This window comes from Sus scrofa, chromosome Y (assembly GCF_054392235.1).
Source record: "Sus scrofa isolate SSC_HxYL_T2T_F1_AM1 chromosome Y, Sscrofa_HxYL_maternal_Yorkshire_Landrace_v2.0, whole genome shotgun sequence".
NCBI classification, from domain to species: Eukaryota; Metazoa; Chordata; class Mammalia; order Artiodactyla; family Suidae; genus Sus; species Sus scrofa.
The window spans coordinates 12,819,831-12,843,482 of NC_139402.1; the positions used below are offsets into that span (position 1 = coordinate 12,819,831).

Sequence of the window (23,652 nt, forward strand, 5' to 3'; positions counted from 1 at the left end):
CCATGAGATACCACCTCACACCAGTCAGAATGGCCATCATTCCTAAGTCCATAAGTAACAAGTGCTGGAAGGGGTGTGGAGAAAAGGGAACCCTCCTGCACTATTGGTGGGAATGCAAGCTGGGTCACCCACTATGGAGAACAGTATGGAGGTACCTCAGGAAACTATACATAGAACTACCATATGACCTAGCAACCCCACTCTTGGGCATACATCCAGACACAACTTTCCTTAAAAAATGACACCTGCACCTGCATGATCACTGCAGCTCTATTCACAATAGCCAAGGCATGGAAACGACCCAAATGTCCATTAACAGATGTTAGATTAGGAAGATGTGGTATATATGTACACAATGGAATACTACTCGGCCATAAAAGAACAAAGCAACTCCATATGCAGCCACATGGATGGAACTAGAGACTCTCACCCTGGGTGAAGGCAGTCAGAAAAAGACAGACAAATACCATATGATACCACTCATATCTGATCTCTAATATACAGCAAAAAGGAACCTTTCCACAGAAAGGAAAATCATGCACTTGGAGAATAGCCTTGTTGCCCAGGGGGAGGGGGAGCAAGTGGGATGGATTTGGAGCATGGGGTTACCAGGTGCAAACTATCGCTTTGGGAATGGATTAGCAATGAGATCCTGCTCTGTAGCACTGAGAACTATGTCTAGACACTTATGATGGAGCATGATAATGGGAGAAATATTTATGTATCCATGTATATGCAGCTGGGTCCGCAGGCTATACAGTGGGAAAAACATATTGTTTTGGGGACATAACAATAAAAAAGAACAATGCAATTTCATGGTAAAAGTATCCATTCAAGGAGAAGTTATTGCCATCATTCATATACATGCCCCTAATATAGGAGCACCCAGATACATACCACAAATGCTAACAGACATAAAAGGAGAAATTGATGAGAATACAGTCATAATAGGAGACCTCACACATTAATGGACAGACCATATAGACAGAAAGATCAATAAAGCAACAGAGATTCTAAAGAGAACAATAGCAATATAAGACTTAATTGATATTTTCAGGACACTTCATCCAAATTAACCAGACTATACATTAATCAGAAAGCTCTGATAGAACTTTCTCAAAGATTGATCACATATGGGAGCACAAAACTAACCACAACAAATTTAAGAGTATAGAATTTACTTCGGGTATGTTCTATGACCACAATGGCAGGAAACTAGAAATCAACCACAGGAAAGGAAATGAGAAAAAAACGGACTTTATGAAGACAAAACAACATGGTACTCAAAAACCAATGGGGCAATGAGGAAATTAAGAAGCAAATTAAAAAATACCTTGAGACAAACGACAATGCAAACACATCCATTCCACCTAGATGCTGCAAAAGCAGTGTCTAGGGACAAATTCATAGCTATACAGGCCGTCCTCAAAAAAGAAGACAAATCACAAATTAAAAACTTAACCCAACATCTAAATGAATTAGAAAAAGGACAAACAAAACCTAAAGTCAGCTGAAGGAAGGAAATCAAAGATCATCAAGGGACACAATAAAAACATTCAGAAATAATAGGATAAATCAATAAAACCAAGAGCTGGTTCTTTGAAAAGGCAAACAAAATTGACAAACCCCTGGGCAGACTCACAAAGAAGAGGGGAGACAAAAGCCAAAATAAATAACATGAGAAATGAAAGAGGATAAATTACAACACACACTGCAGAAATACACAAAGCCATAAGAGAATACTATGAGCAATTATATGCTAACCAATTGGACAACCTAGAAGAAATGCACAGCTTCCTAGAGCTGCAGAGCCAGCCAAGTGAATCATGGAAAAAATAGATCAAATGAACACACCAATCACTAGAAATTAAATGGAATAAGTCATCAAAATACATCCTACAAATAAAAGCCCAGGACCAGATGAAGTTATTATCATTCCAATAATAGCAACTATAGCTCCAAGAATCAAAGCAATCATTTTTTTTTCCCTCTGTAGAGGCTCTTCTGAAATACATTGTGTAAATTAGGTAACGTGGGGTTTTGTTCCCAAGGTTCAGCAGGATGTACATTTAGCCAGATTGCAGTAGGTTGATACATCACCATAATAGATGCTTGCCTGTTTTATTTGTTAACACATGATGTAAATAACAATTCATGCATTGTCTATGGTATATCTGAGAACTAGAAGTAAAAGAGACCTATAACTCTTTTCCTACCATAAGCACATAAGAAGCAAAGACACCAGTCTGAATCCAGATAGAATGAATAAGGGAGGTATCCAAAGGTATTCAGATGATTACGTTTGTTTATCATAGTATAATTTACATCCCATAAGGAAACTATTTGTGAGGCTGCAGCTAATTTCCATTGAGTATTTTGCAGTGGCCCCTTTCCAATTTTTAGTTTTGAGCCAGTAAATCCCAAAGTGGGCCAATGTATTTGCAAGTTAGAATTGTCTGCAAGTGAATTGGTTCCCCTTTCCATTTTCTCAGCCTAAGAATTTTATTATTAGCAGATCCAAATTCTCTGTTAGGTCCCCAATTTATTGCCCTATTGTTTTGAATAGGAAAAACAGAAAACAAAAACTCAAGGTGTATTCACCATGCAATCATCCCATTCTGTTTCTCCCTGTATCCAGGAAAGGGCTTGTTTAGAAATCTTTTTGGATGGCTTAGCATATTTATCATATTGTGACTATGTTACTTTGCAAATACTTAGTATTGATAGCAACAACCTAGGGATTTTTGCCTTGTTCCTTTTGGAGTTTCTATCAACCAGACCTGATTATGCATAGGCACAATCCAAGGCAATATTGTAGCATTATGGCTAAGACAAAAAGGCTTGGGTACCATGTGTCCTGTGTAATTACACAGGGCACCCTCTAAATGCATATCTGGTAAAGTAGACATTTTTGGACATGAGAGGAACTAATTTTGAAGTTTTAGCCATAAAAAAGATCCTCCTGTGTAAAACCTGTCAGGTACAAAAGAGACCTGATTCAAAGTGTGTTCCTATTAATGCTGTAACAAGCACTCTTTGAGTATGACCTGTACTCCCTCCATCTTGACACACCTTCACAAATTCAGAGATGCCCCCTGAAATTTTACAGAGGCCATTGCCCTTTTACAGCTGTGATTGGCATTTTTATATGCCAATTGATTCATTGACATCTCAGCTGCTTGAGAGTGTACCACCTGGCACCATCCCATTCAGTTAGGTGGTCCACAAATTGTGGATAAGGTTCTGTAGGGCCTTGAAGATATTGTACAATAGATGCTTGGGTGTTTCCCAATCAGGAAGTGTCATCCAGGCCCATTGGACTCCTACACACAGCTGTTCATATGCCCAAGGATTGATTTTCCAGGTCAAGAATGGGCTCTGTCCCTACCAACATTTCAAAAAAATGTGAACATTATTTCTTTGACTTAAACCATCTTGTTCCTGACAGAAGTCCAATAGAATAGACCTCCAAATGAAATAATCTCCACCATATAGAGTGGCTTTGGCCCTCATATGCCAATCCCATGGGGGAAGATGGAGTGTCCACATGCTTTCTACCATGCTCATAGTAAAGGGAGCTGCAACTACATTCTGAACCATACCATCATGAAGAGGCTTAGGAGCTTCAAAATCAAAGGGGATGTGTGTATGCATATTTTGCCCTGTGACTTAAGGGTCAGGGAAAATAGTTACAGGGCATGCAGATTTTAGGGCTGATGGAAGGGGAGTTAGTGCTGCTTCCACAGCTAACATTTTATTTAAATTCTCATCAAGAAAGGCATTTCCTGAGGTTGAGGGGGAACAGAAGACATGGTCTTTTCTTTATGTTCCCACAAGGGTTCCAAAATGTCCTTGTTAGTCCCCATGTGGAAAAAACAGAAACAGAAAGAGATGACCCAGAAGGATGGGTGTGCTTTAAATTTTCTCCCACATGATCCCAACATTCTGGTTCCATACTTCCTTCACCTGGAGACCAAGGGTTATGTTTAGAACAGTGTCAAACAATGCCGCTACCTTAGACTCTATTATCAAATCCCTGGACTCTTTCAACATATCTTTAAGCAATTGAATATATTATGTAATTTATTGTGATTGACTCATCTCCATTGTTATCCTGGTTTACAGTTTCTACTTGCCAGCTCACAGTTGAGACTCCATGGAGTGCCAGACTAGCCACTTTGCATTCTGTACTTTCACTTCCTCCCTCTCCTGGTAGAACTTTTTTTTTCCTTTTTCAACTCATAGCTGACCTTCTCTTCCAGCCCCAGGTTGGACACCACTCTTCTCTTGTCCTGTGCTGCAGGTCAATGGGTGTCCTGAAAGAGGTATAACACAGAATATAAAACATCAGACACTTTTTACATTTTAAAAGTGGGGGACCAGGAGGCACTCTGTTCCTCTGAACAAAGGCCTATAGACTCTAGCCCACAAGACTTTTATGAGGGAATGTGACCTGTTTAGGTTAGTGAGCAAAAGTATGCTTGGGGAATGTCAAAGCTATCACTTAGTGAGATATAGGGAGACTACTTGAAATAAAACTCACAGATATGTACCTCTAGGATATAGTGCAGCTGCCTAGAGAACAGCATGGTTCATTTATATAGCCCCTTTTTATTTTGAAAGGAAACCCTGCACTTCAGAACCTTGCATCCATTGGCAAGCACGCTCATCTGTCTTTTGCCATCACAAACATTTCTTGGCTTATTGTGCTTTTGCACTACCGAGTTTGCTTTCGGCAGAGTTCAGCAGTTCAGTGGTCTCTAACAATCAGCAAAAGATCCACAGTGCATACATTATGGACTACTACTCAGCCATAAAACAGAAGAAAAATAATGCCATTTGCAGCACCATGAATGGAACTAGAGACACACGTACTAAGAGAAGTAAGTCAGGAGGAGAAAAAAAAATACCGTGTGATATCACCATATCTGGAATACAACACAGGACATAGATGAACCTGTCAACAGAAGAGAAACAAACTCATGACTTGAAGAGCACAGTTGTGGTTGCCAATGGAGGGGATGAGGGAGTAGAATAGATGAAGAAGTCAGGGTTGGTGAATGCAAACTCTTAGATTTTAGTGGATAAGCAATGAGATCCTGCCATATAGCACAGGAAGCCATATCTAATCACATGTGATGGAACACGGTGGAGGATAACATGAGAAAATGAATGCATGTGAATAACTGGTAACTATGCTGTACCACAGAAATTGACAGAATACTGTAAATCAACTAGAGGTAAAGTAAAATTGTACAAAGGATAGCCAGTATTCCTGTATGTATTTTGCTTAGCTTGATGCCAACCACAACAACCACCAGCAACTTTCAGGAAGATTTGGTGATAGCTTGGACAGACCCCAGTGGGCTGCTCCCCTGGAGTAGCATGATGCCATCCCAGACCCTCAGCAGCTGTTGCTTCTGCTGTTCTTCCCTGATTGCTGCACTCCCAGAGGAGTCTTGCCTGCGATCATGTTTGTCCAGAAGGTTCTGATGCTCCTTCCTGTAAAGCTGGGTTCTTTATGTGCCACCTCAGCCCTGGGTCATGGGTGTCTGGGAGGGGGACTGGAGACATCTTGGAGTATTTTGATAAATACTTGGGATATTCACATGGGTGGTTTTTGCTTCAGCACTTAAATGTATTTAGAAACATACATAGCTTTAATTCTTCATTAGTATATGTTAACGTTGGTATAATGCTTTGGCAAAGAGAGTTGTGTAGCATAATACAAAAGAAAACTATGGTAAGCTATGGTTTCGTTACAACATTTGCAGTATTTTTTCAGTTTGACCATGATAGTGAAAAGTGAAATGTTTTTGAAAAGTACTTTGGGGTATGAGAACAAATATCAATCAACATTTTTGTGTATACGCTGATGAAGTGAAGTAGAGGGAAAATACTTTTTTTTTTTTTGTCTTTTTGCTATTTCTTGGGCCTCTCCCACAGCATATGGAGGTTCCCAGGCTAGGGGTCCAATCGGAGCTGTAGCCACCAGCCTATGCCAGAGCCACAGCAACGCAGGATCCGAGCCGCGTCTGCAACCTACATCACAGCTCACAGCAATGCTGGATCATTAACCCACTGAGCAAGGCCAGTGACCCAACCCGCAACCTCATGGTTCCTAGTCGGATTCGTTAACCACTGCGCCACGACAGGAACTCCCTGGAAAATACTTTTCTAATTAGCCTAATGTGCCATTAATTATGCTATATCTACTCACCAGGTAGTGTTTCCATGGAGACAATCACAAATGGTAAAGGACTTGATGCATTTAGTAGCATTTGTCTTTTAAAAACCAGTATGTAAAAGGCGTAGACTTGTTCTTATTATATAAACCTATCTACATGTATTTTGATATAAAAGGCAAGTCCTAGAATTCATAGACACAGATTCAGAAAATAGAAAATGAGTTTCAGGTACAAAGTCTTCATGCAAATGTGTTACCTACTAGTCATGGGAGATTTACTGAGAATGGCCACAAAACAAAAAATGATGGTATGGTGCTGGACATGAAGCAGATGCAGAAAACACGTGCTTCTTAACAGATTTACTCCTAAGGCTTGTTTCTGTTTCAGTGTGCCTATCATGGAAGTAATGGTTGTTTTCAATGCCAACTGCTTTTGTTCTCCTTGCTGCAAAAGGGCAAAATGAGAGAAGTCTTAAAGTTTTATACACAATGTAAAATAGTAAAAATCCATTATTTTAAAGTTAAATGAAAGGAGACCACATTTTATATGCATGTTATTGACTTATATATAAGATTAAAAAAAAAAAACCCACATATACTACAGAAAGCAACAACAGCTTTCTTCATAGGAACCTTTATTGTGCATGTATTTGTTCTTTTTGGGTTGCAAGTGCAGCATAGGGAAATTCCCAGGCTCGGTGCACACATGTAGCTGCAGCTGCTCTGGCAATGATGTGATATATCCAGGATCTGAGCTGCATCTGTAGTCTAAAATCCTCAGTTTGCCTCAAAAGCCTAATCCTTAACCACTGGGCAGGCAAAGGATGGGACCCATATCATTGCACACATGTTGGGCTCTTAACCTGTTGAGAGAGAGCAGGAACTCTGATATAGGTATCCTTAATATTATGCTACTTTACTCTCTGTGGCAAAGGATTATATTGAAGTTGCTTTGGGAAGAAAAACAAGTAATGGAGAATTTTATTAAGTAAAAGAACCTCACATGATAATTAATTAAGCCTAGTGGTCTGGATTAATTTGTGTTTGTTGTTTGCTTGTTTTGGGTGATTTTAAAGATTGGAATTGTTTTTTCTTTTTTCTCCTGGGGAAATGCAACAAACAAGGACATGCAATAAACTCTCAGATAGCCTTCAATATTAATCATTGACTAGGTATTTCATTGAGTTGGATTTTTTCCAGATTCATTCATTTTATTCCTCTAATATAAAATTATGTGGTGGACACAGTTGGAGCCTAGGCCCTCTGCACAGAGGTTCTCATTTGGGTACTGACACGGTGCTCAGTGAATTCCTGAGAAGCAGACTTGGAGAACACCATCTCTCCAGAGATTAGGAGTGAGATAGCTGTACTCTTGGAAATGGCATCAAAGGTGGCCTCAGGGGAGTTGCCCAGCTTGGCAGTGCAGCCCCTGGTAGAAGTGTAGCAGTCATCAATTCCACATCAGCAGTAGCTTCTTAGACAGGGGCTGAGACAATGCCAGTGGCCCTGGGGGCAGGGAAGAGGCACATCAACATGGAGCCACAGTGGAAAGGCACTTTGCAAGGGATGATATGTGGCTTGCCAATCTTGTCCCCCAGGAGCTGGCACACTGCACCTGGATGATGGAGAGCTTGGCCAGAATGATGGCCCCATGGGTGGCAGTGGATACCAGCTTAGAGCATTTGGCACCAAAACCAACGTTGGTTATCCCTAGTGGTGACAAATGTCTTGAACATGGTCCTCCGACCAGCAAATTCTGCTTCTGCACAGGCATCATCTTCATAGACTGGTCCTTGAAGGATGCCCCCAGGAAAAGTCGATGATCTCAGATTCTTTGATGGGCAGAGCACAGAGAGAGATCTCTTGCAGAGACTTGATCTTCATGTCTTTGACTCGGTGGGCCACCTTGGTGATTGGGAGCTTTGTCTTCCTTGTCCTCAGCTCTGCCCCCACAAGCTCCCCATCCTTGTCCTCATCTGCCTGGGCCATGACCCTGGCCTCGCTGAAGCTCCGGAAGCCTTTGTGGAAGAGCCTTGGTCTCCAGCTGTAGGTGCCCAAAGCCTCCAGCCTTCCTGGAGCCTCTTGCCCCTCCCACAACACCAGCATCATCTGCCTTTTAGTGTTTTCATGAAGAAGCGAGTTCTAGATTTTTGAGGTTCAAGTGGTTTTATGGAAATTGATCTGTATTGGAAAACTGAGTGTGGTTTGTAGATACTTCCTTCTAAGGTTTAGCTTTTCTTGTTATCCTTTTAACAGAGACTTCCAAAGAACACAATTTTAAAAATATTTAGACTCAGTTTGTACTCACTTGTTAATATTTTCTTTTATGGACAATGCATTTGGTATCAAATCTGGCAGTTTGCCTAATCCTAAATTTGAAAAAAATCTTACTTTCACTTTTTCTCCAAAGATTTGTATAGGTTGTATATTTTGTGTGGAATCTTGCTCCAATTTACGTAATTGTTCACTGTGGTGATACCTAAATTTTTGTTGTTGTAGTTTGTGTGCGATATTCATCTATTTCAATACTTTCACATTTGTTGTTGTTTGCCTATGATAGTCACCTGCTCAAAAGATTCTCATACCTCCATTAAATTGTGTTTGCACTTTTGTGTAGAAACACATAGATGTAAGAACATGGTTATGTTTTTGAGCTCTTTATTCTGTCTGACAAAACAGGGAAGGTTTTATTTCTTGTTTCTGTCCAATTTATATCTGTCTCTGCCAGTTAAATGCAGTCTTCTAGCCACCATTGCTTTGCTGGGATTTTTATATTAGTTGGGTTAAATCTGAAACTCAAGGAGCCATTTGACTAGAATCCATTATTTTCAAAATACCTTGAATCTTCCAATCCATTGATATACTTCCAATCCAGAGTGCAGCTCCATATTTTCTTCATTTTTTAATCCCCAGCCCCAGAATTTGGTATATTTTCACTTCTTTTTAAACAATTTGTAATAGTACTGCACTTTTAATATCTGTGTCCCTTTGTTAGGAGTACATGTTTGTGTATGTTGATCTAGTATCCTGTGTCTGTTCTGAACTCTCTGATTCTGTGTGTTTCTTAGTATCCTCTGGTATATTTATAGGTGTGCAATCATATCTGAAAACGGGGAAGGTTTTCTTTCCTTTCTTTCTTTCTTCCTTTCTTCCTTTCTTTCCTTTCTTTCCTTCTTTCCTTTCTTTCTTTCCCTCTTTCTTTCTCTCTTTCTTTTTTTTTTTTTGTCTTTTTGTCATTTCTTGGGCCGCTCCCTCGGCATATGGAAGTTCCCAGGCTAGGGGTCTAATCGGAGCTGAAGCCACTGGCCTACACCAGAGCCACATCAACGCTGTATCCGAGACGCCTCTGCAACCTACACCACAGCTCACGGCAACGCCGGATCGTTAACCCATTGAGCAAGGGCAGGGATCGAACCCAAAACCTCATGTTTCCTAGTTGGATAAGACAACAACTGCGACACAACGGGAACTCCTCTTTCTCTCTTTCTTTCTGTCTTTCTCTCTCTCTTTCTCTTTTTCTTTCTCTATCTCTCTTTCTTTCCTTCTTTCTTGCTTGCTTGCTTGCTTTCTTCTTTCTTTCTTCTTTCTTAATTCCTTGCTTTCTTTCTTCCTGACCTACCTGCTTTTTACATCTTCTCATAGTATGTTACCTAGATCTTCCTGTCCATTACTAAGTGGTGATGGCAGACACTTTACTCCATTTCTGGTTTTAGAGGGAAATCGTTCAGCCTTTCATCATTAAATATATCATTATAGAGTTTTCATAGGTGTTTTAAGTGGAGGAAGTTCACTTCCATTCATAGTTCAAACTTTACATGTTCAAATCAAGACTGAGTGTAGAATTTTGTCAATTTTTTCTTCACTGGCTGTTGTATCAAGTGTTTTTTCCTCTTCCATCAATTTAACATGGCAGAGTGTTTGAATCCATCCACAATGATTTTAGAGTTATCAACCAGTCTTGCATGATTGAAACAAATGGCAGTGATCATGATCTCTGTGCGTGTCTCTCTTGTGTATATATATCTCCAAGTAAATACTTCCCCTGGGATTCTTTGCATCTCTGGCCATGATGGGATTTGGACTTTTTTTTATATTGCTTTTTTCTAATTTTGGAGTAAGGCTAATACTGCCTTCATTAAATGAATGAACATGTGCCCCCCCACCCTTTAATGTTTTCGAGGTGATCATAGAGAACAGATGTTAATTCTTACACTGTTTGGTGAAATTTTGCAATTTCTATCTCATTATGTAGAATCGGTGTTAATTCTATAAATGATTGGCAAAATACTCCAGTATTGACCATCTAGGTCTGCAGACTTCTCTTAAACATTTAGTCATAAGATGTAAGTAACTTTTTTGGCAACCCTGTGGTATGCAGAATTTCAAAAGCCAGGGACAAAACCCTCACCATAGCAGTGACCTGAGCCACTGCAATGACAATGCCAGATCCTTACCCTTCTGAGCCACCAGGGAACTCCTGAGAATTGAGTATCATTTATAGTGGAGAAGTTATCTCAACTGTGTCAGTGTATGCTTTCTGAAGAATTTGTTCATATCACCTAGGTCTTAATCTTATATGTTCATAGTATTCACATTTATATTTTTGTTACTATTATTATTATTGCAGGGATGTAGTGAAAGCCCACTTCCTTCTTGATTCTATAAAATGTCTTTCCCTTCTTTTTGTTGGGTAGTTTAGATTTTATCACTTTTATTGATCTCTTGAAAGAATCAGTTCCTTGATTCATCAAAATTTCTTTTTTTTTTTTTTGGACTTTTTCCCAATTCTTTGGCTGTTCCTGTGCATATGGAGCTTCCCAGGCTAGGGTTCAAATCAGAGCTGTATCTGCTGGCCTATGCCAGAGCTACAGCAACTCAGGATCCACACCATGTCTGCAACCTCCACCACAGCATAATGCAATGCCAGATCCTTAACCCACTGAGCAAGGCCAGGGACTCACCCCACAAACTCATCTTTCCTAGCCAGATTCATTAACTACTGAGCCACAATGGGAGTCCTCATTAAAATGTCTTGTTTCTCTTTCATTTCACTTAATTTTTTTAAACTTTTAAATTGCTTTCCTTTTATCCTTTAGGCCCTTTTTTTCTTTATGTAGTTCCTTGAGGAGGATGTTTAGATTAGTAACAGACCCATTTTATCTTTTTTAAGTTTGCATTTTGTGTCATGAATTTTCCTCTCAGCAATGCTTTGCTGCATTTATATCTCAATTGATAGGTTGTAGTTTCTTTTTTCTTTCATTGAGGGTAGGATTTTGTTTTTCTTGACAGTTCTTTGACTCTGGGGTTGGGAAAAGATTCTTGCTTGAACTGTGGACTAGCTTCCAAGTGTGTGGTGCTTTTCCTATTCTGCTTATCTTACTTTTGTACACTATGGCAGGACAGCCCATTGCATGGTTTTGAATCTTTCAGTTTGTTGAGGTGTAGTTTTTGGCATAGGTGTAGGATTCATGGGCCCTTGGACATAGTGTGTATTCTGAGTTAGGTAGAATGTACTATAAAGTTAGACTGTCTTGGTTAGTGATGTTTATTTTTCCTTTTTTTAATAGCTGCACTCATGACATGTGGAAGTTTCCAGGCTAGGCATCAAGTTGTAGCTGCAGTTGCCAGCCTATGCCACTGCTATAGCAATGTTGGGTCTGAGCTGCGTCTGTGACCTGTGGCAATACTGGTAGCTTTAACCCGCTGAAGGAAGCGAGGGATCAAACCCTCCTGGAGACTCTGTATGGGTCTTACCCTGCTGAGCCACAATGGGAACTCCTGGTATTGTTGAGTTCTGTATCTTTGTTAGTTTTCTGCCAAGTTCTATGAACTGAGAATAATATGGAAGTGTCCTGTTGTAATTTTAGATTTGTCTATTTCTTCCACTCTTTTAGGTTTACTGCACATGTTCAGGTACAAAGACATCCCAGATTGCGGTGTTGTTTTCTTTAGGGTTTTGTTCATTTATCATTATACAGTATCTTTCCATGATATTATCTTTTCTCTGATCTGCTTTATCTAATATTAATAGGTTTAAGTATTCTTGGTTTTCTTTCATCAATTTTTCTTTCTATCTTTGTTCCACTTTTCCCTTTCAATCGGTCTCGATTGTTTGATTGAAATGAATTTCTTATGAACGGGTTGTAAGTGGATCATGTTTTCGATTTCTGCTGATGTCTTTATGTTGTTGTATGATTTAATGACAATTATGGCATGGCTTTCTAAAAATCATTGTTATGATTGTGGGCTACTTGAAGAGAATTTCAAAATCTGCTTTGATATACTTACATTAAAAAAACAAGGTTGTCCCCGGGCATGTGGAAGTTCCCAGGCCAGGTACTGAATCTGAGCCCCAGGTGCAATCCTATGCCACAGGGAGAATGCTGGTTCCTTGAACACTCTTTGCCAGGCAAGCCATAGAACATGCCCCTCTGCAAGGACCCAAGATGCTGCAGTTGGATTTTTAACAGAATGCATCACAGCCAGAATACCTACTTGTAACATTTTTCAATGTATGTCTGGGTATCATTTGTGGTGGTTGTTCTAGGTATTTACATTTACAATTTATTATGGTCTACTGCTGCTCTGTTTTTTTACAAATATGACTAAAGCATAGAAACCTTATCTCCTTTTCAATCCCTTAGCACACCCCTGTATGTAATTGTCTACTCTCTCTGCATACATTTAGCCTATTTGGTATGACATACTTTCTTTGTCTTTTCATGGGGGGCACACACATGGCAAATGGAAGTTCTAGAACTAGGGGTCAGATGGAATCCATGGCCACAGGCCTATGCCACAGCAATGCCAGATCCTTAACCCACTGAATGAGGACAGGGATGGAACCCACATCTTCATGGACACTAGCAGGGTTCTAAAGTCACTGAGGCACAGGAAGACTCCAAGTAACATGTATTTTTAATTGTGTTACATTTAGTTCCATAATTACCTTTGATTCTTACATATTGGAGTTTTGCTGATATTAAGGAAACATATGCTTCATAAGTTTCTCATGAGCATCAACCCTGTACATGATTGCTTGTTTTTAAGCACTTTTATGGTAACATTGGCATTTGTCCATCATCTTTTTTCCTTTGAAAGGATGAAAATGCAACCTAACCCTCCCAGAACTCAGGAAGTTAATAAAAAGCTCTAAATGCCCCCGAATTCCAGACCCTGCTTGATGCCAGTAAATAGGTAGAAGGTCACAGTTCCTATTTTTCCAGGGCCTACTATCCTGGCCTAAGTAAGATAACAGGAAATGAGTTGACTAATCGCTTATCTGGATTCTGTAAAACTGACTGGCACCATAGAAGAATTGATTACACATTGAAAGCCCTAATGACCTATCTCAACTGCAATCTGTCACTCTGCCCAGGAGCCTACGCAGATGCGGACCTCCGGAGCTATTTTAAAATGATTGGTCCACGGAGCGTGGGCTCTCAATATTTTAAAATGATTGGTTTGTGACACACAGGCTTTGTTGTGAACCCCATAAAAGCTGTCCCGATTCTGCCCTTGGGGCCGCAGTCCTCTACCCCTGCGTGGTGTATGACTGTGGGCCCCAGCGCGCTTGGAATAAAAATCCTCTTGATGTTTGCATCAAGACCGCTTCTCGTGAGTGATTTGGGGTGTCGCCTCTTCTGAGCCCGGACGAGGGGTATTGTTCATTTACTGGCCTTTCATTTGGTGCGTTGGCCGGGAAATCCTGTGACCACCCTTACACCCGAGAACGGACTTGGAGGTAAAGGGATCCCCTTTGGAACGTGTGTGTGTCGGCCGGCGTCTCTGTTCTGAGTGTCTGTTTTCGGTGATGCGCGCTTTTGGTTTGCAGCTGTCCTCTCAGACCGTAAGGACTGGAGGACTGTGATCAGCAGATGTGCTAGGAGGATCACAGGCTGCTGCCCTGGAGGACGCCCCGGGAGGTGGGGAGAGCCAGGGATGCCTGGTGGTCTCCTTCTGTCGGTCAGAGGACCGAGTTCTGTTGTTGAAGCGAAAGCTTCCCCCTCCACGGCCATCGGACTTTTTGCCTGCTTGTGGAAGACGCGGATGGGTCGCGTGTGTCTGGATCTGTTGGTTTCTGTTTCGTGTGTCTTTGTCTTGTGCGTCCTTGTCTACAGTTTTAATATGGGACAGACGGTGACGACCCCCCTTAGTTTGACTCTCGACCATTGGACTGAAGTTAAATCCAGGGCTCATAATTTGTCAGTTCAGGTTAAGAAGGGACCTTGGCAGACTTTCTGTGCCTCTGAATGGCCAACATTCGATGTTGGATGGCCATCAGAGGGGACCTTTAATTCTGAAATTATCCTGGCTGTTAAAACAATTATTTTTCAGACTGGACCCGGCTCTCATCCTGATCAGGAGCCCTATATTCTTACGTGGCAAGATTTGGCAGAAGATCCTCCACCATGGGTTAAACCATGGCTAAATAAACCAAGAAATCCAGGTCCCTGAATTCTGGCTCTTGGAGAGAAAAACAAACACTCGGCCGAAAAAGTCGAGCCCTCTCTTCGTATCTACCCCGAGATCGAGGAGCCGCCAACTTGGCCGGAACCCCAACCTGTTCCCCCAACCCCTTATCCAGCACAGGGTGCTGCGAGGGGACCCTCTGCCCCTCCTGGAGCTCCGGTGGTGGAGGGACCTGCTGCCGGGACTCGGAGCCAGAGGGGCGCCACCCCAGAGCAGACAGACAAGATCGTGATATTACCGCTGCGCACCTATGGCCCTCCCATGCCGGGGGGCCAATTGCAGCCCCTCCAGTATTGGCCCTTTTCTTCTGCAGATCTCTATAATTGGAAAACTAACCATCCCCCTTCCTCGGAGGATCCCCAACACCTCACGGGGTTGGTGGAGTCCCTTATGTTCTCTCACCAGCCTACTTGGTATGATTGTCAACAGCTGCTGCAGACACTCTTCACAACCGAGGAGCGAGAGAGAATTCTGTTAGAGGCTAGAAAAAATATTCCTGGGGCCGACGGGCGACCCACGCAGTTGCAAAATGAGATTGACATGGGATTTCCCTTGACTCGCCATGGTTGGGACTACAACACGGCCAAAGGTAGGGAGAGCTTGAAAATCTATCGCCAGGCTCTGGTGGCGGGTCTCCGGGGCTCCTCAAGAGGGCCCACTAATTTGGCTAAGGTAAGAGAGGTGATGCAGGGACCGAACGAACCTCCCTCGGTATTTCTTGAGAGGCTCATGGAAGCCTTCAGGCGGTTCACCCCTTTTGATCCTACCTCGGAGGCCCAGAAAGCCTCAGTTGCCCTGGCCTTCATAGGGGAGTTGGCTCTGGATATCAGAAAGAAACTTCAGAGACTGGAAGGGTTACAGGAGGCTGAGTTATGTGATCTAGTGAAAGAAGCAGAGAAGGTGTATTACAGAAGGGAGACAGAAGAGGAGAAGGAACAGAGAAAAGAAAAGGAGAGAGAAGAAAGGGAGGAAAGACGTGATAGACGGCAAGAGAAGAATTTGACTAAGATCTTGGCCGCAGTGGTTGAAGGGAAGAGCAGCAGGGAGAGAGAGAGATTTTAGGAAAATTAGGTCAGGCCCTAGACAGTCAGGGAACCTGGGCAATAGGACCCCACTTGACAAGGACCAGTGTGCGTATTGTAGAGAAAAAGGACACTGGGCAAGGAACTGCCCCAAGAAGGGAAACAAAGGAACGAAGGTCCTAGCTCTGGAAGAAGATAAAGATTAGGGGAGATGGGGTTTGGACCCCCTCCCCGAGCCCAGGGTAACTTTGAAGGTGGAGGGGCAACCAGTTGAGTTCCTGGTTGATACTGGAGCAGAGCATTCAGTGCTGCTACAACCATTAGGAAAATGAAAAGAAAAAAAATCCTGGGTGATGGGTGCTACAGGGCAATGGCAGTATCCATGGACTACCCGAAGAACCGTTGACTTGGGAGTGGGACGGGTAACCCACTCGTTTCTGGTCATCCCTGAGTGCCCAGTACCCCTTCTAGGTAGAGACTTACTGACCAAGATGGGAGCTCAAATTTCTTTTGAACAAGGAAGACCAGAAGTGTCTGCGAATAACAAACCCATCACTGTGTTGACCCTCCAATTAGATGATGAATATCGACTATATTCTCCCCAAGTAAAGCCTGATCAAGATATACAGTCCTGGTTGGAGCAGTTTCCCCAAACCTGGGCAGAAACCGCAGGGATGGGTTTGGCAAAGCAAGTTCCCCCACAGGTTATTCAGCTGAAGGCCAGTGCTACACCAGTATCAGTCAGACAGTACCCCTTGAGTAGAGAGGCTCGAGAAGGAATTTGGCCGCATGTTCAAAGATTAATCCAACAGGGCATCCTAGTTCCTGTCCAATCCCCTTGGAATACTCCCCTGCTACCGGTTAGGAAGCCTGGGACCAATGATTATCGACCAGTACAGGACTTGAGAGAGGTCAATAAAAGGGTGCAGGACATACACCCAACGGTCCCGAACCCTTATAACCTCTTGAGCGCCCTCCCGCCTGAACGGAACTGGTACACAGTATTGGACTTAAAAGATGCCTTCTTCTGCCTGAGATTACACCCCACTAGCCAACCACTTTTTGCCTTTGAATGGAGAGATCCAGGTACAGGAAGAACCAGGCAGCTCACCTGGACCCGACTGCCCCAAGGGTTCAAGAACTCCCCGACCATCTTTGATGAAGCCCTACACAGAGACCTGGCCAACTTCAGGATCCAACACCCTCAGGTGACCCTCCTTCAGTACGTGGATGACCTGCTTCTGGCGGGAGCCACCAAACAGGACTGCTTAGAAGGTACGAAGGCACTACTGCTGGAATTGTCTGACCTAGGTTACAGAGCCTCCGCTAAGAAGGCCCAGATTTGCAGGAAAGAGGTAACATACTTGGGGTACAGTTTGCGGGACAGGCAGCGATGGCTGACGGAGGCACGGAAGAAAACTGTAGTCCAGATACTGGCCCCAACCACAGCCAAACAAGTGAGAGAATTTTTGGGGACAGCTGGATTTTGCAGACTGTGGATCCCGGGGTTTGCGACCTTAGAAGCCCCACTCTACCCGCTATCCAAAGAAAAGGGGGAATTCTCCTGGGCTCCTGAGCACCAGAAGGCATTTGATGCTATCAAAAAGGCCCTGCTGAGCACACCTGCTCTGGCCCTCCCTGACATAACTAAACCTTTTACCCTTTATGTGGATGAGTGTAACGGAGTAGCCCGGGGAGTTTTAACCCAAACCCTAGGACCATGGAGAAGACCTGTTGCCTACCTATCAAAGAAGCTCGATCCTGTAGCCAGTGGTTGGCCCGTATGCCTGAAGGCTATCGCAGCTGTGGCCATACTGGTCAAGGACGCTGACAAATTGACTTTGGGACAGAATATAACTATAATAGCCCCCCATGCGTTGGAAAACATCGTCCAGCAGCCCCCAGACCGATGGATGACCAACGCCCGCATGAGCCACTATCAAAGCCTGCTTCTCACAGAGAGGATCACGTTTGCTCCACCAGCCACTCTCAACCCTGCCACTCTTCTGCCTGAAGAGACTGATGAACCAGTGACTCATGATTGCCATCAACTGTTGATCGAGGAGACTGGGGTCCGCAAGGACCTTACTGACATACCACTGACTGGAGAAGTGCTGACCTGGTTCACTGATGGGAGCAGCTATGTAGTGGAAGGTAAGAGGATGGCTGGGGCGGCGGTGGTGGACGGGACCCGCACGATCTGGGCCACCAGCCTGCCGGAAGGAACTTCAGTGCAAAAGGCTGAGCTCATGGCCCTCACGCAAGCTTTGCGGCTGGCCGAAGGGAAATCCATAAACATTTATACGGACAGCAGGTATGCCTTTGCGACTGCACACGTACACGGGGCCATCTATAAGCAAAAGGGGTTGCTTACCTCAGCAGGGAGGGAAATAAAGAACAAAGAGGAAATTCTAAGCCTATTAGAAGCCTTACATTTGCCAAAAAGGCTAGCGATTATACACTGTCCTGGACATCAGAAAGCCAAAGATCTCATATCCAGAGGGAACCAGATGGCTGACCGGGTTGCCAAGCAGGCAGCCCAGGGTGTTAACCTTCTGCCTATAATAGAAACGCCCAAAGCCCCAGAACCCAGATGACAGTACACCCTAGAAGACTGGCAAGAGATAAAAAAGATAGACCAGTTCTCTGAGACTCTGGAGGGGACCTGCTATACCTCAAATGGGAAGGAAATCCTTCCCCACAAAGAAGGGTTAGAATATGTCCAACAGATACATCGTCTAACCCACCTAGGAACTATACACCTGCAGCAGTTGGTCAGAACATCCCCTTATCATGTTCTGAGGCTGCCAGGAATGGCTGACTCAGTGGTCAAACATTGTGTGCCCTGCCAGCTGGTTAATGCTAATCCTTCCAGAATACCTCCAGGAAAGAGACTAAGGGGAAGCCACCCAGGCGCTCACTGGGAAGTGGACTTCACTGAGCTAAAGCCGGCTAAATACGGAAACAAATATCTATTGGTTTTTGTAGACACCTTTTCAGGATGGGTAGAGGCTTATCCTACTAAGAAAGAGACTTCAACCGTGATGGCTAAGAAAATATTGGAGGAAATTTTTCCAAGATTTGGAATACCTAAAGTAATAGGGTCAGACAATGGTCCAGCTTTTGTTGCCCAGGTAAGTCAGGGACTGGCCAAGACATTGGGGATTGATTGGAAATTACATTGTGCATACAGACCCCAAAGCTCAGGACAGGTAGAGAGGATGAATAGAACCATTAAAGAGACCCTCACCAAATTGACCACAGAGACTGGAATTAATGATTGGATAGCTACCCTGCCCTTTGTGCTTTTTAGGGTTAGGAAAACCCCTGGACAGTTTGGGCTGACCCCCTATGAATTGCTCTGCGGGGGACCCCCCCCCATTGGCAGAAATTGCCTCTGTACATAGTGCTGATGTGCTGCTTTCCCAGCCTTTCTTCTCTAGGCTCAAGGCGCTCGAGTGGGTGAGGCAGCGAGCGTGGAAGCAGCTCCAGGAGGCCTACTCAGGAGGAGACTTGCAAGTTCCACATCGCTTCCAAGTTGGAGAGTCAGTCTATGTTAGACGCCACCGTGCAGGAAACATCGAGACTCGGTGGAAGGGCCCTTATCTTGTACTTTTTTTTTATTATTATTATTTTCCCACTATACAGCAAGGGGGTCAGGTCATCCTTAGATGTATACATTGCAGTTACAGTATTTTCCCCCCTTATCTCGTACTTTTGACCACACCAACGGCTGTAAAAGTTGAAGGAATCTCCACCTGGATCCATGCATCCCACGTTAAGCCGGTGCCACCTCCCGATTCGGGGTGGAGAGCTGAAAAGACTGAAAATCCCCTTAAGCTTCGCCTCCATCGCTTGGTTCCTTACTCTGTCAATAACTCCTCAAGTTAATGGTAAACGCCTTGTGGACAGCCCGAACTCCCATAAACCCTTATCTCTCACCTGGTTACTTACTGACTCCAGTACAGGTATTACTATTAACAGCACTCAAGGGGAGGCTCCCTTAGGGACCTGGTGGCCTGAGTTATATGTCTGCCTTCGATTGGTAATCCCTGGTCTCAACGACCAGGCCACACCCCCTGATGTACTCTGTGCTTACAGGTTTAATGTTTGCCCAGGACCCCCAAATAATGAAGAATATTGTGGAAATCCTCAGGATTTCTTTTGCAAGCAAGGGAGCTGCATAACTTCTAATGATGGGAATTGGAAATGGCCAATCTCTCAGCAAGACAGAGTAAGTTACTCTTTTGTTAACAATCCTACCAGTTATAATCAATTTAATTATGGCCATGGGAGATGGAAAAATTGGCAACAGCAGGTACAAAAAGATGTACGAAATAAGCAAATAAGCTGTAATTTGTTAGACCTAGATTACTTAAAAATAAGTTTCACTGAAAAAGGAAAACAAGAAAATATTCAAAAGTGGGTAAATGGTATGTCTTGGGGAATAATGTACTATGGAGGCTCTGGGAGAAGGAAAGGATTTGTTCTGACTATTCGCCTCAGAATAGAAACTCAGATGGAACCTCCGGTTGCTATAGGACCAAATAAGGGTTTGGCCGAACAAGGACCTCTAATCCAAGAACAGAGGCCATCTCCTAACCCCTCTGATTACAATACAACCTCTGGATCAGTCCCCACTGAGCCTAACATCACTATTAAAACAGTGGTGAAACTTTTTAGCCTCATCCAGGGAGATTTTCAGGCTCTTAACTCCACGACTCCAGAGGCTACCTCTTCTTGTTGGCTTTGCTTAGCTTCGGGCCCACCTTACTATGAGGGAATGGCTAGAGGAGGGAAATTCAATGTGACAAAGGAACATAGAGACCAATGTACATGGGGATCCCAAAATAAGCTTACACTTACTGAGGTTTCTGGAAAAGGCACCTGCATAGGGAGGGTTCCCCCATCCCACCAACACCTTTGTAACCACACTGAAGCCTTTAATTGAACCTCTGAGAGTCAGTATCTGGTACCTGGTTATGACAGGTGGTGGGCATGTAATACTGGATTAACCCCTTGTGTTTCCACCCTGGTTTTCAACCAAACTAAAGACTTTTGCTTTATGGTCCAAATTGTCCCCCGGGTGTACTACTATCCCAAAAAAGCGGTCCTTGATGAATATGACTATAGATATAATCGGCCAAAAAGAGAACCCATATCCCTGACACTAGCTGTAATGCTCGGATTGGGAGTGGCTGCAGGCATGGGAACAGGAACGGCTGCCCTAATCACAGGACCACAACAGCTGGAGAAAGGACTTAGTGACCTACATCGAATTGTAATGGAAGATCTCCAAGCCCTAGAAAAATCTGTCAGTAACCTAGAGGAATCCCTAACCTCCTTATCTGAAGTGGTTCTACAGAACAGAAGGGGGTTAGATCTGTTATTTCTAAAAGAAGGTGGGTTATGTGTAGCCTTAAAAGAAGAATGTTGCTTCTATGTGGATCACTCAGGAGCCATCAGAGACTCCATGAGCAAGCTTAGAGAAAGGTTAGAGAGGCATCAAAGGGAAAGAGAGGCTGACCAGGGGTGGTTTGAAGGATGGTTCAACAGGTCTCCTTGGATGACCACCCTGCTTTCTGCTCTGACGGGACCCCCAGTAGTCCTGCTCCTGTTACTTACAATTGGGCCTTGCTTAATTAATAGGTTTGTTGCCTTTGTTAGAGAATGAGTGAGTGCAGTCCAGATCATGGTACTTAGGCAACAGTACCAAGGCCTTCTGAGCCAAGGAGAAACTGACCTCTAGCCTTCCCAGTTCTAAGATTAGAACTATTAACAAGAGAAGAAGTGGGGAATGAAAGGATGAAAATGCAACCTAACCCTCCCAGAACTCAGGAAGTTAATAAAAAGCTCTAAATGCCCCCGAATTCCAGACCCTGCTCGATGCCAGTAAATAGGTAGAAGGTCACACTTTCTTTCCTATTGTTCCAGGGCCTGCTATCCTGGCCTAAGTAAGATAACAGGAAATGAGTTGACTAATCGCTTATCTGGATTCTGTAAAACTGACTGGCACCATAGAAGAATTGATTACACATTGAAAGCCCTAGTGACCTATCTCAACTGCAATCTGTCACTCTGCCCAGGAGCCTACGCAGATGCGGACCTCCGGAGCTATTTTAAAATGATTGGTCACGGAGCGTGGGCTCTCAATATTTTAAAATGATTGGTTTGTGACGCACAGGCTTTGTTGTGAACCCCATAAAAGCTGTCCCGATTCTGCACTCGGGGCTGCAGTCCTCTACCCCTGCGTGGCGTACGACTGTGGGCCCCAGCGCGCTTGGAATAAAAATCCTCTTGCTGTTTGCATCAAGACCGCTTCTCATGAGTGATTTGGGGTGTCGCCTCTTCCAAGCCCGGACAAGGGGGATTGTTCATTTACTGGCCTTTCACCTTCACATTGAGGGCTTCATTATTGTGTCCTGAACTGCAGGTCAAAAACAGATCCTAAAAGAGAGACTGCATGTCATAAAAACACACAAGGTAATTTTACCTTTAAAAAGGGGGGACAAGGAGGCGCTCTGTTCTGCTAACAAAGGCCCCTAGGCTTTATCCCACAATACTTTTATTAAGGAAGGTGACTTGTTTAGGTAAGTGAGCAAAAGCAGGCTTGGGGAGTATCGAAGCAATCACTTAGTGAGACTTAGGGAGACTAATAGCAATGAAAATCACAGGTGTATGCATCTAGGATATAGCGTAGCTGCTTAAAGAACAGTGTAGTACAGCATTTGTTTATCATGTTTTTCTTTTTTTCTTTTTATTTTTTTTGCACCCAAATCATTCTCTATGCCAAAACTAGAACATGACACTTAAGGCTTTTAAACTATAATTCAAAGCTAATCAAAATGATATGGATCATGTAGAGAGGATTACTCATATACCAATCAAATAAAAAAAGCCATAAACATGGCTTAGAAATAAACATATGCTTCCATGGTTAAAACATTTTTGATAAGGGAGCCAAAAATACTCTTGAGGAAATGGCTACTTCAAATGTTTAGTGAACATATGAATGTTTCAAAGAATGAAAAATCTAGCAATTGTAGCAGATTATGTATGCTTATGAATATGAATTTGCATGAGCTTTGTATGCTCCAAAATAAGGGGAATCAACATCCAGAATGGTAGCTGAAATAACCTCAATGTTTGTGGACTTATAATCACAAGTTGTACATGTAACACCTGCCAGAGAAGTAATCTTAAAAAAGAGTAATGCGTTTAAATGAGTGAAAGTGAAAACAAAGACCTTTATTTTAAAAAATAAAAGGTCATAGGCAATGATGAGGAAGGATTGATTTCAGGGATACAAAGATTCTTCCATATCCACAAATCATTGGTATGGTAATTCACAGCAACAAACAAAAAAAACAAAAAAGATGTGATCATCTCAATAGGTGCAGTAAAATCTTTTGCCAAATTCAACATCAATTCCTGACCTAAAAAAAATCAGCATGCCAGAGAGTGTGTATAGAGCAGAACTACCTCAATATAATAAATCTTGTTTTGGGAACCCCACAGCCAACATGATTCTCAATGGGGGAAAAGTGAAAGCACTTCCACTAAAGTCAAGAATAAGACAATGATGTCCATTTTCACCAACTCTATGCAACATAGCTCTGGGAGTCCTAGCTGTGGCATTCAGAGAGGAAAAGCAATAAAAGAAATCCCAGTTGGAAAATAAGTACAGTTATTGCTGTTTGCAGATGCCATGATTCTACACATGAAAAACCCTAAAGACATTACCAGAAAACAGTTAGAACTCAACAATGAACTTGGTACAGTTGCAGGATAGAAAATCAATACAGAGAAATCTACCACATGTCTATCTAAGGACAATGAAAGATTAGAAAGGGAAATCAGGGAAACCATAGCATTTACTATCACATCAAAAGATCAACCACCTGGGAATTAAGCTACCTAAAGACACAAACACCTGTACTCTGAAAACTCTAACATAACGTTGAAGGAAAC

The 23,652-nt window shown here is 43.0% G+C and overlaps 1 protein-coding gene and 1 pseudogene across 1 annotated transcript in view; one reads left to right on the forward strand and one right to left on the reverse strand.

Annotated features, from left to right (window-relative positions):
* LOC146394372 (heat shock transcription factor, Y-linked-like) overlaps positions 1–23,652 on the forward strand; it is a 455,151-nt gene that overhangs the window by 171,299 nt on the left and 260,200 nt on the right. The window lies entirely within an intron of this gene.
* LOC110257922 (small ribosomal subunit protein uS5 pseudogene) lies at positions 7,418–14,205 on the reverse strand (annotated as a pseudogene).